A 15,794-nucleotide genomic window follows, 5' to 3' on the forward strand; every position below is an offset into this window, starting at 1 on the left:
TACCTATTTTAAAGTAGAAGAAATATCTTCTAATAAGGACCAGATGCTTAGCTTGAACTCTGAATGACATTCGTGACAAAAGTTGCATTATTCCACACTAGTTCTAAGTAGCCCACTTGGGCCTGGAAGCAGTTTATTTTTGAAAGAGCACACAGTATTTCAAAGTCAAATGAACCCTGGAGTATTTTATTTTATTTTATTTTATTTTATTTTATTTTATTTTATTTTTCAAACAGGTTCTTGCTCCATTGTCCAGGCTGAAGTGCAATGTCACAATCGCAGTTCACCACAGCCTCAAATGGCCATGCCCAAGTGATCTTCTCACCTCGGTGGAGTTTATTTCATCCCACATACAGCCAAAATTGCTGTAATCCCAAAATTGCTGTCAAACTTCAACTATTTCATGTACTGTAAAATTTCTCCCACCTTGAAATGTCTACTGCATGAAGAATCTTTGAGCTGAAAAAGAATAAATTATAAAGATTGGCATTTATGAACAAAGATAAAACAGACATCTAAATTTCACCCAGTTGTTGACAGATATTATCACAGAACTGTCAATTGGGAAATTGGCACCCTAACTATCATGGTCATTTTACACTTTAAAAAATATCTTATGGATCACCTTGGTTTTCTTTCTATCAGGAATGTTAGATTACTGGATAAATAGATGTAAAAGAAAGGCATCTTTTTGATACTCATTTATTTTTCATCAAAAGAGATTTGTAGTCACAAAGAAAAAGTATGCTCACATAGGTCTGGTTACACTGTGTGCTGCTGGAATATAAAAGATAATAAAAACTGATCAGAGCATGAGATGCCGTGGTGGAAAGCTAGTCAACTAGAGAGCACTGGTCAACTGGCAAACAGATCTGTGAGGCTGCAGGATGAACTTGGAGGACAGTGAAAACCGAGAAGCCTAATCCCATTTCTGCACTTCAGTGTGTGCACTGACTGCTTAACCTACTCCTGAGTATGTGCTATGTGAGAAAACTAGAGTCTCTATCAAATACTCAGGTTGTTTGATTTTCCAAAATGTGTTGCTTGAAATTATTTTACACATGACTCCTTGCTAGACAAGAGTGAATCTGAAATGGAATTTTTCACAGCATGAGATCTTAAATTTAAAACTGCCCTGTTCAGTTTTATTGACAGTGGTTTCTAAAACTAATGATTCCTTTTATTTTCTCCATGAAGCAGCAAATCGATCACAGGTAGACACAGAGATGTATATGCACATGGGCATGATTAAAATGTTACTTATTCTGGTGAACAACTGGAAAATACTTAAACGTCTAACAAAGGAGAGACAGCAGTATGGTTTAAAACACTATGGTTTGTATATACAAATAATACTATGCTCTTCCATGAAACATCCCTTTTCCTGGGCCCATTTCTGAAAGGAAGAATTCCTACTAAAATGACTCACATGTCCTCTTTTCCTACCCCTTTGTACATCCCTCTTTGACTGATCAGTTTCACTAAAAGGACATATGTAATTCAACCAATGCTTCTCTTTACAAATCAAACCTGTCTTCTGAATGTATGTGTTCATTGTTCCTTCATGTTATAAACTCACAGGACCAGACTATACCCCTGCAGGATCCAAGGATGGATTCCACTATGAATCCATAATACAGTATTGGTAAACTTGCTTGGTCCCCAATCTATTTACTTCTATCAAATTATCATCAGTAACAGAGGTAATATTTTTATCATTTTCTCTCAACCTTCCCCATCTGCTCATCTCTCAATTATTTCTTTAGAAAGAAACGAGTTGTTTCTCATTTGTTTGTTTTGTTTTTATCGACTCAACTGAAATCTTAGTTTTTATCAACTAGGAACATTAAAAAGTAGACAAAAGCTGTAATCTGAATACCAAAGTACATTATGAAAATTGAGGTTTCTGGTTTTCTCAAAGCTTTAAATGTTTTACCTTGGTTTGGTTTTAGTTTGGCAAAACTAAAACATTTGTGGGACTTAACGAACTATTGTAAGAAAAATACCCTTTTAACCACTACCCAGGTCCTGCCCTGGCCTAGTTAATAAAACTTTGTCAGCCATCCCAAAAGTTATCCATGTGCCCTGTCCTAATGACAGATCTCTTCTGTGCATCAAAAGAAACAAACACCAATTTGTATAGTAATTATTTTCATTCATTTATTTACTTTCATATTTGTCTAGGTATACATGCATAGGCATTAATAGTATAGTTTTGCCCATTGTTTTAATTTAATATGTCTTTTAACTTTTTATTAGCATTTAGATTCTTCTTCATTCATTTCTCTTTTTTGATTTTTTTTTTTTTAGAGCAGTTTTAGGTTCATAGAAAATTTGAGAGGAAAATACAGAAATTTTCCATCTACACCCACTCACCACACACACATAGCCTCCCACATTATCAACATTCTCCACCAGAGTGGTACCTTTGTTAGAACTGCACCTACATTAACACATCGTTGTCATCCAAAGTCCATACTTTAGGGGTTATTCTGGTGTTGTACATCCTATGGGTTTGGATCACTGTCTAATGACATGTGTTCACTATTATAGTATCTCATGGAATAATTTCATTGCTCAAAAAATCCTCTGGGCTCTATTCCACTCACTGTCTCCTAGAAAACACTGATCTTTTTACTGTCTCCAAATTTGACTTTTCCAGAACATCATTTTGTTGGAATCTTACAGTGTGTAGCTTTTTCAGATAAACTTGCTAAGTAGTAATATGCACTTAAGTTTCTTCAGTGTCTTTTCATACCTTGACATTCATTTATTTTTAATGCTGAGTAATATTCTATTGTCTAGATTGAACAATTTTTAAAAATATATTTACCTACTCAAGGGCAATGAAATTTGTTTATTTATTTACCTAGTCAAGCAAGCAAATTTATGTTTCCAAGTTTTGGCAATGCAACATAAAGTTGCTCTGAGTCATTTTGCTCAAGTTTTTCCGTGCACATGTTTTTAACTGCTTCGGGTAAATACAAAGGAGTGATTTCTGTATCACGTGAATACAGGATCTTCCATTTTGTGAGAACACGACAAATGTCTTCCAATGTGCTTGCACTGTTTTGCATTCTCACCAGCAATAAATGAGGATACCCCACCTCCTCACCTGCGTTTGGTTCTGTCAGTGTCCTGAATTTTGCCCATTCTAATAGGTACATAGTGGTATCTCATTGTCACTTTGGTTTACACTTCTCTGATGACATATGATGTGGAGTAAATTTTATCGTGGTTATTTAGCATCTGTGTCTCTACTTTGATGAGGTCTGTTAATGTCTTTGACACATTTTTTCATTGAATAGGCTTATTGTCTTATGGTTTAGTTTTAAGAGTTCTTCGTATATTTGTGATAATAGTTCTTTACAATGTATGTCTTTTGCAAATATTTTCTCTTAGTCTGTGGTTTGTTTCCTCTTTTTTTTTTCATTTTGTTGATAGTCCCCTTCACAAAGTGGATGTTTTTAATTTTAAAGAAGTCCAGCCTATCAATTTTTTTATTCATTATGTATTTGGTGTCCTACCAAGACAGTTATCACTAAGCCCCAAGATATATAGATTTTCTTCTATGTTATTTTTAAGGAGTTTTAGAGTTCCTTATTTTATGTCTTATCTATGATCCATTTTGAGTTAATGTTGTGAAGAGTGTAAGTCTGTATCTGGATTCATCGTTTTGGCATGTGCATATCTAGTTCTTACACAATCATTTATTTAAAAGACTATCTCTATTGCATTGTCTATATTGCCTACATTGCATTGCCTATATTGCCTATATATTGACTGTACCTTTTATGAATCTATTTCTGAGCTCTCTTTTCTGTTTCATTGATATATATTTTCCATCACCATCCTTTTTGATTACTGTATATTTATACTAAGTCTTTAAGTTAGAGTCAGTCCTTCAGTATTGTTCTTCTTTAATATTCAGTTTGCTATTCTGTGTTGTTGACATTGCCACATAAACTTTAGAATCAGTTTGTAAATACCCACAAAATAACTTGCTGGGATTTTGGTTGGAATTACATTAAATTTGTATATTAAGTTGGGAAGAATTGACATTTTGACAACATGAGACTTAACCATAATCATTGAATATCTCCCACATATAGTTCTTCCTCGATTTCCCTCTTAAGTTTTATAGTTTTACTCATATTCATGCTGTATGTATTTTGTTATATTTATATCCATTTCATTTTGGGGATTATAATGTAAGTGATACTGTGATTTTAACTTTAAATTACACTTGTTCATTGCTGGTATATAGAAAAGCATTTGACTTTTATGTATTCAACTGGTATACTGCAACCTTGCTGTAATCAATTATTATTCCAGGCTTTTGTTTTTGTTTTTGTTTTGCTAGTTATTCCGGACTTTCTACATAGACAAGCACGTCAACTGCAAACAAAGAGAGTTTTATTTATTCCTTCCTGATTGAGATTCCTTTTATTTCCTTTTCTTATTTAATTAGCTATGATTTCTAGTACAAGATTGAAAAGAAGTGGCAAGAAGGGATGTTCTTACTTTTTTCCTGATTTTAGTGGAAAAGCTTCTAATTTCTCATCATTAAGTAAGATGTTAACTGTAGGATTTCATAGATATTCTTAGCAAGGTGAGAAATATTTCTTCTATTCTTAGTTTATTGAGTTTTTATCATGTATGACTGTTGGATTTTTTCAAACGCTTTCCCTGAAACTCTTGATGTCATTGTGTGATTTTTCTTCTCTAGCCTATTGATGTGATGGTTTACATTAAATGATTTTTGAATAGTAAACCAGCCTTGCAAACCTGGGATAAATACTGCTGGTCATAGTGTATATTTCTTTTTATTCACTGTTGAATTCAACATATTAATATTTTGTTGAAGATTTTTATACATTTATAAGAGATAGTGTTCTGCAGCTTTTTTTTTTTCCTTGTCTGCTTTTGGTGTTAAGATAATTCTGGTCTCACACAATGAGTTAGAAAGTTTTCCTGCTGCTTCTGTTTTCTGAGAGAGGTTATGGAGAATTGGTATATTTTGTCTTAAGTATTTGGTAGAATTCACCCAAGAATTCATCTTGGCCTGGTGCTTCACTTCACATTCACTTTTTTTTGGAATGATATTATTCAATTTCTTTAATAGATTTAGTTCTACTCAAATTATCTATGTATTTTTGTAGGAGTTTTGACAGAATGTATCTCAAAATGAATTAGTTCATTTTGTCAAGATTATCAAATGTGTGGGCATAGCATTCTTCATAGTATTTTTTGATTACCTATTTAATATCCATGAGATCTGTAGTGTTGTCCCCTCATTTATTTCACACATTAGTAATATTTGTCTTTTCTCTGTTTTGCTTAGTTAGCCTGGTTAGAGGATGATGTACTTTATTATTTGTTTCAATGAACAAGCCTTTAGCTTTTATTGATTTTCACTATTGGTTTTCTGTTTTCAATTTCTTTAACATCTGCTCTAATTTTTTAAAACTTTCCTTTCTTATGCTTACTTTGCATTTAATTTACTCTTATTTTTCTAGTTACATAATGTGGAAGCTTAGATGATCAAGTTCAAATTTCTCTTCCTTTCTATTAGCTGCGTTTAATGCTGTACATTTTCCTCTAAAAACTGCTTTCACTGCATTCTACAAATTTTGTTAAGTTGTGGTTTTATTTCATTCAGTTTAAAATATTTTTAAATGTCTTAAAATTTTTTGATTCATGCATTATTTAGAAGCATGTTGTTTAATTTTCAAATATTTTTAGGTTTTCTTAAGGTCTTTCAGTTATTGATTTCTAATGCAATTGCATTGAATTTTGAGAACAGATATTATATGATTTCTACTATTTTAAATGCATTAAGGTATGTTGTATGGCCCAGAATGTGCTCTATCTTTGTGTATGTTCCATGCAAGCTTGAGAATAATGTATATTCTATTTTGTTGGGTGAAGTAGTCTATAGATGTTAATTATATCTAGCTGATTGATGGTGTTGTTGAGTTTCACTATGTTCTTACTTTCTACCATTCTGGTTCTATCCATTTCTGATAGAAACATGTTGAAATCTCCAACTATGATAATATATTCATCTATTTCTTCTCGCAGTTTTATCAGTTTTTGCCTCACATAGTTTGATATTCTGTTGTTAGGTACACACACCTTAAGGTACCTTAATTTTCTTGGAAAATTGACACTTTTATCATTGTGCAATGCCCTTTCTTACTCCTGATAGCTTTTCTTGCACTGAAGTCTATTCTGTCTGAAATTAATATAGCTATTTCTGCTTTTTAAAAATGTGTTAGAAGAGTATATAATTTGTACCGTCTATTTTCTTTTGTGTTTCTTTATATTTAAAGTGGGTTTTTTGTAAACAACACGTATTTGGTTCTTGTTTTTTGATCTACTCTGACAATTTTTGTTGTTTGTTTGTCCATTTAGACCATTGTCATTCAAAGCAATTATTGACCTAGTTGTATTAATATCTACCATGTTTGTTTCTGTTTTCTATTTGAGGTTCTTTGTTCCTGTTTTTGTTGTCCACTCTTTTTCTGTCCTTTGTAGTTTTAATTGAGCATTTTATAGTATTCCATTTTTTATTCTTTTGGTATATCAATTACTTTTTCAAATTGTTGCCTTGAAGTTTACAATTACATTTACAATTAACTGAAGTCTACTTTAAGAAACTATACTGTCTCATTATGAGTACCTTATAATTAAAAAATTATTAATTTCTCACTTCCATCCCTTGTATTATTCCTGTCATTCATTTCATTTATTTATCATATTATCCCATTCTCACACTGCTATACAGAAACACCTGAGACTGGGTAATTTATCAAGAAAAGAGGTTTAATTGGCTTATGGTTCTGTGGTCTATCCAGGAAGCATGGCAGCATCTGCTTGCCTTCTGGGGAGACCTCAAAAAACCTGCAATTATAGCAGAAGCAAAGAGGGAAGCAGGCATGTCCTACGTGGCCAGAGGAAAAGGAAGAGAGTGAGAGGGCGTGGTGGTACTACACACTTTTAAACAACCAGATCTCCCAATAACTCACTCACTATCAGCACTGAGAACAGCATTGAGGGCATGGTGCAAACCCATTCATGAGAATTCTGCCCTCGTTATCCAGTCACCTCCTACCAGTCCCCACCACCAACACAGGGGATTACAATTTGACATGAGATTTGGTGAAGACACAGATTCAAACCATATCATTTATAATCACACATAAGCATATCTATATGTCTCTATATATACCATACACATAATATTACACATAAGCATACAAAAATAAAATACATTGTCATTATTATTTTAAACCATTATCTGTTGGATCAACAAAGAATAAGAACAAATAATAAAAGTTTTTATTTTATATTCCCTTATTCACTTTTTATATAGATTTGAGTTTCTGACTTGTTACTTTCCTTTTCTCTAAAGAACTTTTAACATTTTTTACAAGGCAAGACTACTGGCAACAAATTGCCTCGATTTTTGTTTATCTGAGAAAGTTGTAATGTCTCCCTCACTTTTGAAAGGTAATTTCACCTGGTGAATTTTAGATTGATGGTTTTGTCGCTGTTGCTGTTTGCTCTCAACACTTTAGGTATTTCACTCCACTCTCTTCCTGCTTGCAGATGTAATTTTTATTCCTATCTTTGCTCTTCTGTAGCTAAAGTGTTTCCCCTCACTCCAGCTTCTTTCGGGTTGGGTTCTTTACCTTTGATTTTTAGTAGTTTGAAAATGATATACCTACATGTAGTTTTTTTTTGTTTTTTTGTTTTGTTTTGTTTTGTTTTGTTTTGTTTTGTTTTTATGTTGTCATTTATACTGCTTGGTGTTCTCTGTGGTTTTGTGACATTGATTTTTAAAACTTCTCAGTATTTATTGCTTCAAATATTTCATTTGTATTTTCTTTATTTCTTCTCCTTTTGGTCTTATTATGCAGTTTTACACCATATGTAGTTGTTTCTGTTATTCTCATTTTTTTCTTAGAATTTAGTCTTTCTTTGTGTAAAACTGGTGAATGGTTTATTCAACTATTCAAACAGGTAAGTAAAAGAAACTAAAGAATATACAATGCAAGAATCATTCCTGGAGGGATATTAAGTTAACTATGTACATTCTCCATGACTGGCTATTTGGTGAATCATCAGGATTAAAATGAAAAATACACATTTAACAGACACTGCTCTTTTTCCTGAGAGAAAAAAACCTCACGTTTCCTACTCACTTCAAGAATAAACTCCACATTACTAAAAAGTCTTTAGATCACAATTTTTGTTTTGGTCCTATTCAATTTCTCTATAGAATCTCTCAGTCTTTACACTACTTAGGCATTGCTGTGGGTCCCTGGCATTTACCGGTTTTTAGATTAGGCCAGTTCCTTTCCCAATTTCAGCAGCTGTTTTGAACTTGAGTGACTGTACTTTTCTATAAAAACTCACAAGTTATTTTGGAGTTCTCCTGTTGTCAGGTCTATCAAATTCCCCCTTCCTTTCCTCTGGTTTTTTGCATGCAGATGCCAAAAACACACAGGTCTAATGGTTGTTGTGTATTCACTGACTTCAGTGTTTATGTTCACGAAGAAAACTTATCACCTAGGTTTTGGTTTTGTTATCTAATTAACTGCTTTGAATGGGAATCTAAGGAGATTCAAAAATGATCCTGCTACTTCTTTCACTAACCTTCCAGGAGCACATGCAGTTTTTCATGGCTTAGAAGTATAGGTTATGTGAAGTTTTGAATACAGTGAATTATAGCAGTTTGTTGAGGTTCTATTTACAGAGGTGTTACAGTTTTATACAGTTGCACAGTTGAATTTTTACTAATATTTACTAAATACATGCCATAATTCTTAATAAGCAGGGATGTTAACTTAACCTCTTCTATAAAACATAATTTTTATTTTATCAGAAATGGCTGACACCAGGCTTTGATTAAAGGGAAATTACATGAATTTAGTCCCCTAAATCAGTGTATTATTGAAATTTGTGCAAAAAAAAAAAAAAAAAAAAAAAAGCAAAATGAGACATGTAGATTTTATGACTGAACACATAAGAAAGAACAGCAGGTCTTTGATATGAGCAGAATAGCCCATCTTCTTAGTTTGAGCTATAAAAAAATATTTCACTAAAATTATTTCAACCGAAACACTAAGATGTACCTTGAAATATATAAAAAATACAGTGTTTTAAAAATATACCTTAATCTCTACTGTTAGAAAAATAGAATTTGAGAATTTTTAAAAAGATAGGTTGATGAACTTGAAAGAAGAAGAGATTTTCTCAAGACAAAGTCAAAACCTTCAACTTTGACCTCTGTGAAAGAGAAAAAGTGACATAACATATTTGATTTTAAACATGATACTATAAAAATGGGGCATATTTAGACATAACTAGAACAAAGTTTACTATGTTCCGAAAACACTTAACAAAAGTACATAGGCAAGATCATAGAGAGTAGATGTGAAAGACTTCTTAGAGAAATCCAGGTTTTGATAAATTATTTAACTATATCCTCTTAAAACTTTATAATATCTATAGTAGCAATGTAATCTGGTATAATGTGACCCTTTCTATCTTGTCTATTCACCTTAGGTCCCCAAACTGAGAACAGCAGAAATTAAGTAATCTTTGTATTATAAAAAGAGATAATAGGCAATCTATATGGGACTTCCAAAGAAATGGGCCCAAGACAAATCCAGTCACCATTAATGCATCATCCACATTTAAGCTAGAAATCCATTAAGAGGCCAAAACTGTTAATTCCTTTGGACAGATCAGGAAGACTGATTTTTCCCCTGTCCTCTGTATAGAAGAAAAAAAGGGGAGTACGGCACCCCTTCAGTCACAGAACAAAGGAAAATAAAGTCAGAAAATCATTTGGAGACCTCAACATTTATGATCCCTGGAGTATTATAGAATTATGGACATAGGGACTGTTCCTGACTCATGCTCATTAAAAATCTAACAAGAGAGTAGTTGGCTGGAGTGCTTAGTGATCATTATAATAGGGCAGGATGTCATTGGGAAGATCTTTTTGCCCTAAGAAAATTATCTAATCTTTCTCTCCCCTTGCCAAACCTTAGAGAATCCAATCATAGAATAAAAATAGCAGGGGACAGAGCAGTGTGTGGAGACTCACATCATGAACTTTTGCTCCAAGAACTACTACAGGAATATACCAGGAAAACCAAGAGAATCCACAGACCCTTTAGTGGAACTGGACCACTGTTACAGGCTCCCTGAGAGGCTGAAAAATTGTGAGTCTACTTGCTTTCTCAGCAAGGAGGTTTGTGGTCTGGGGCAAGTTCTCAACCCTAGTAGCCAGCTGCCTGGCAATAGATTTAGTACTGTTGTGTGGGGCATGAGGGGAGTGAGACCAGCCTTTAGGGCTGTGGGCTGCATGGAAGCAGGGTGAGACCTGTGACTACCACCTTTCCCCCACTTCCCTGGTGACTTGTATGACTCAGCAGAGACAGCCATAATCCCACTGGGAATATGACTCCATTGGACTGGGAACCACACCCCCAGCCCCCAGAGCAGCTGCAATAAGCCCTGCCCAAGGAGAGGCTGAGCTCAGACATGCTTCCCGCCCCCACCTGGCGGTCTTTATCTACCCACCCTGGTAGCTGAAGACAAAGGTCATAATCTCTTGGGAGCCCTATAGCCTTGTCCACCACCTGAGAATCCTGAATACGTAACCAAGTGTCCCTAGGGCAAGTTTGCATCCTCCCTATAGGACTGCAGCTGATGCACTCTTGAAAGTGCCACCTTCTGGCTGGAGGCGAACCAACACAAAACCAGCACACTAAACAAAACACAACCAAGAACCCGCACAGAATCTACTCCCCTGCCATCTCCACAGGAGCAGGTGCTGGTATCCATGGCTGCAAGACCTGAAGACAGATCACATCACAGGACTCTTGGTAGACACTCCCTAATACCAACCAAGAACCCAGTAGCTCCACTGGGCAGCTAGACCCAGAGGAGCAAAAGTAATCACTACAGTTCAGCTTTCAGGAAGCCCTGTTCCCAGGGGAAGGGGGAGAATAACACATCAAGGGAGCACCCCATGGGACAAAAGAATCCGAACAGCAGGCCGGGCGCAGTGGCTCAAGCCTGTAATCCCAGCACTTTGGGAGGCCGAGACGGTCGGATCACGAGGTCAGGAGATCGAGACCATCCTGGCTAACACGGTGAAACCCCGTCTCTACTAAAAAATACAAAAAACTAGCCGGGCGAGGTGGCGGGCGTCTGTAGTCCCAGCTACTCGGGAGGCGAAGGCAGGAGAATGGCGTGAACCCGGGAGGCGGAGCTTGCTGTGAGCCATGATCCGGCCACTGCACTCCAGCCTGGGTGACAGAGCGAGACTCCGTCTCAAAAAAAAGAATTTAAAAAAAAAAAAAAAAAAAAAGAATCTGAACAGCAGCCCAGATCTTCCCTCTGACGTAGTCTACCCAAATGAGAAGGAACCAGAAAAACAAGTCTGGTAATATGACAAAACAACATTCCTTAACATCACCAAATGATCATGCCACTTCACCAGCAATGTATCCAAACCAAGACAAAGTCTTGAATTGCCAAAAAGAGAATTCAGAAGGTCAATTATTAAACTAATCAGGGCATCACCAGAGGAAGGTGAAGTCCAACTTAAAGAAATCATAAACACAATACAGGATATGAAAGGAAAATTCTTCAGTGAAATAGATACCATAAATAAAAAATAATCACAACTTCTGGAAATCAAGGACACACTTGAGAAATGCAAAATGCACTGAAAAGTCTCAGTAATAGAATCAAACAAGCAGAAGAAAGAACTTCTGAGCTCAAAGACAAAGCTTTTGAATTAACTCAATCCATCAAAGACACAGAAAAAAGAATTTTTTAAAAAATTTACAAAAAAATTTTTCTGCAATAAGCTTGGGACTATGTTAAAAATCCAAACCTAAAATAATAGGTGTTCCTAAGGAAGAAGATAAATCTAAACTTTTATAAAACATATTTGAGGGAATATTTAAGGAAAACTTCCCTGACCTTGCTAGAGAACTAGACATCCAAATAAAAGAAGCTAAAAGAACACCTGGAAAATTCATCACAAAAAGATCATCACCTATGCACATAGTCATCTGGTTATCAAAAGTCAAGATGAAAGAATTTTAAGAGCTATGAGGCAAAGCATCAGGTAACCTATAAAAATATCTCTATCAGATTAACAGCAGATTTCTCAGCAGAAACCCTACAAGCTAGAAGGGATTAGGATCCTATTTTAGCCTCCTTAAACAAAACAATTATCAGCCAAGAATTTTTTATCCAGTGAAACTGAACTTAATCAATGAAGAAATGATATAGTTTTTCCAGTCCAAAAAATACTGAGAGAATTCACCATTACCAAGCGAGTATTACAGGAACTACTAAAAGGAACTCTAAATCTTGAAACCCATCCTTAAATAAACCAAAATAGAGTTTCCTTAAGGTATAAATCTCACACGACCTATATGACAATGACACAAAGGAAACAAAACAAAACAAAACAAAGTATTCAGGCAACAAATAGCAAAATAAATACAATAGTAGCTCACATCTCCATACCAACATTAAACGTAAATGGCCTAACTGTTCCACTTAAAAGATATGGAATGGCAGAACAGATAAGAACTCACCAACCAAGTTTCTGCTGTCTTCAGGAGACTTACCTGACACGAAGGACTCACATGAACTTAAGATAAAGAGGTGGAAAAAGATATTTTCATGCAAATTGACACCAAAAGCAAGCAAGAGTAGCTATTCTTGTATCAGATAAAACAAACTTTAAAGCAACAACAGTTTAAAAAGACAGAGAAACATTATATAATAATAAAGGGACTCATTCAAAAGAAAAGCATTACAATTCTAAATATATATGCACCTAACACTAAAGTTCCCAAATTTATAAGCTAATTACTACTAGACCTAAGAAATGAGATAAATGGTCTCATATCCATTTGTTAATGTCCATTTGTTAACAAATATTAAGTCCATTTATGGGGGGACTTTAATACTCCACTGACAGCACTAGACAGGCCATCAAGACAGAAAGTCAACAAAGAAACAATGGACTTAAACAATACAACAAATGGACTTAACATTTCTTAAGTCCATTAACAAATGGACTTAGATATTTACAGAACATATTCTACTCAACAACTGTAGAATATACATTCTATTCATCAGCACATGAAATATTCTCCAAGATAGACCATATGTTAGGTCACAAAACAAGTCTCAGTAAATTTACAAAAATCAAAATATCAAGTACTCACTCAGATCACAGTGGAATTAAATTGGAAATTAACTCCAAAAGGAGCCCTCAAAACCAAAAAAAAAATACATGGAAATTAAATAACTTGCTCACAAATTATCATTGAGTCAACAACAAAATAAAGATGGAAATTTAAAAATTCTTTGAACTGTATAATAATAGTGACACAACATATCAAAAGCTCTGGGATACAGCAAAAATGGTACTAAAATGAAAGTGCATAGCATTAAATAGCTACATCAAAAAGTCTGAAAAAGCACAAATTGACAATCTAAGGTCACAACTCACAGAACTGGAGAAACAAGAAAAATCCAAACCCAAATCCAGCAGAAGAAAAGAAGTAACAAAGATCAGAGCAGAAGAAATTGAAACAAATTTTTTAAAAATACAGAAGTTAAATGAAACAAAAAAAGCTGTTACTTTGAAAAGATAAATGAAAGTGATAGACCATTAATGAGATTAAACAAGAAAAAAGAAGATCCAAATAAGTTCAGTTACTTACAAACGAAACAGGAGATATTACAACTGATACCACAGAAATACCAAAAAGTATTCAATGCTACTATGAATATCTTTATGCACATAAACTAGAAAACCTAGAGGACATGGATAAATTCCTGGAAATATACAAATCTCATATCTTAAACCAGGAAACTATAGAATCTCTGAACAGACTAATAACAAGCAGTGAGATTTAAATGGTAGTAAAAAAAAAAAAAAAAAAAAAAAAAAGCCAACAAAATAGAGTCCAGGACCAGACAGATTCAGAGCTGAATTAAATTAGAGATTCAAAGAAGAATTGGCACCAATCCTATTGACACTATTCCAAAAGATAAAGAAAAAGGGAATCCTCCCTAAATGATTCTATGAAGCCAGTGTCACCCTATTACCAGAATCAGGGAAGACATAACAACAACAAAAAGAACTACAGATCCATATCCCTGATAAATAGAGATGCAAAAATCCTCAACATCATCCTAATGAACAAAATTCAACAGCTTATCGAAAGGATAATCCACCATAATCAAGTGGGTTTCATATCAGGGATTCAGGGATGGTTTAACATACATAAGCCAATAAAGGTGAATCACTACATAAACAGAATTAAGAATAATAATCACATTATCAACTCAATAGATGCAGAGAAAGCATTTGATAAAATTCAGCATCCTTTATGATTAAAATCCTCAGCAAAATCAGCGTGAAAGGGACATAACTTAGGGTAATACAAGCCATCTATAACAAACCCGCTCCAATATTATACTGAATGGGCAAAGTTGAAATCATTCCCCTTGAGAACTGGAACAAAACAAGGATGACCACTTTTACCACTTCTATTTAACAAAATACCTGAAGTCTTAGCCAGAGCAATCAGACAAGAGAAGGAAATCAAGGACATACAAATTGGTAAAGAGGAAGTCAAATTATCACTGTTTGATGATGATTGATTGTATACCTAGAAAACCCCTATGACTTCTCCAAAAAGCTCCTAGAACTGGTAAATGAATTCAGCAAAGTTTCAGGATACAGCATTAACGTGCACAAATCAGTAGCTCTGATATATACCAGCAGTGACCAAACTGAGAATCAAATCAAGAACTCAGCCCCTTTCACAATAACTGCAAAAATAAATACAATACAATACAATACAAAACAACACAACACAATACTTAGGAATATACATAACCAAGGATGCAAAAGATCTCTATAAGGAAAATTACAAAACACTGATGAAAGAAATCAGAGTACAAAAACAAGTGGAATCATATCCCATGCTCATGGATGGGTAGAGTTAATATTCTGAAAATGACCACACTGCCAAAAGCCATCTTCAAATTCAATGCAATTCCCATCAAAATACCATCATCATTCTTCAGAGAACTAGAAAAAAAAATCCTAAAATTCATATGGAACCTAAAGAGAAACTGCATAGCCAAAGCAAGACTGAGAGAAAAGAATAAACCTGAAAGCATCACATGACCTCATTTTAAACTATACTCTATGGCAATAGTCACACCAAAACAGCATGGTACTGGCATAAAAATAGACACATAGACCATTGGAACTGAATAGATAACCCACAAATAAAGCCAAATATGTACAGCCAACTGATCTTCGACAAAGCAAAGAAAGACGAAGTGAGGAAAGGACACCCTATGCAACCCATGGTGCTGGGATAATTGGCAAGCCACATGTCGAAGAGTGAAACTGGATCCTCATCTCTCACCTTACATAGAAATCAACTTAAGATGGATCAAAGACTTAAATCTAAGACACAAAACCATAAAGATTCTGAAAAATAACATCAGAAAAACCTTCTAGACTTTGGCTAAGGCAAAGACTTCATGACCACACACCCAAAAGCAAGTGTAACAAAAACCAAGATAAATAGATTAAACTAAGAAGCTTCTGCACAGCCAAAGAAATAATCAGCAGAGTTAACAGACAACCTGCAGAGTGGGAGAAAATCTTCACAATCTATACATCCAAGAAAGAACTAATATCCAGAATCTAC

The 15,794-nt window shown here is 34.5% G+C and overlaps 1 long non-coding RNA gene across 1 annotated transcript in view; it reads right to left on the reverse strand.

The window, feature by feature from the left end:
• Positions 1-238: 238 nt before the first annotated feature.
• Positions 239-15,794, reverse strand: part of LOC140709360 (uncharacterized) — a 138,021-nt gene continuing 122,465 nt past the window's right edge. The window contains exon 3 of the long non-coding RNA XR_012089869.1: positions 239-459. This is a non-coding gene — a long non-coding RNA (uncharacterized lncRNA). The remainder of the gene's footprint in view (positions 460-15,794) is intronic.

The sequence above is a fragment of the Chlorocebus sabaeus genome, chromosome 20, assembly GCF_047675955.1.
Source record: "Chlorocebus sabaeus isolate Y175 chromosome 20, mChlSab1.0.hap1, whole genome shotgun sequence".
NCBI classification, from domain to species: domain Eukaryota; kingdom Metazoa; phylum Chordata; class Mammalia; order Primates; family Cercopithecidae; genus Chlorocebus; species Chlorocebus sabaeus.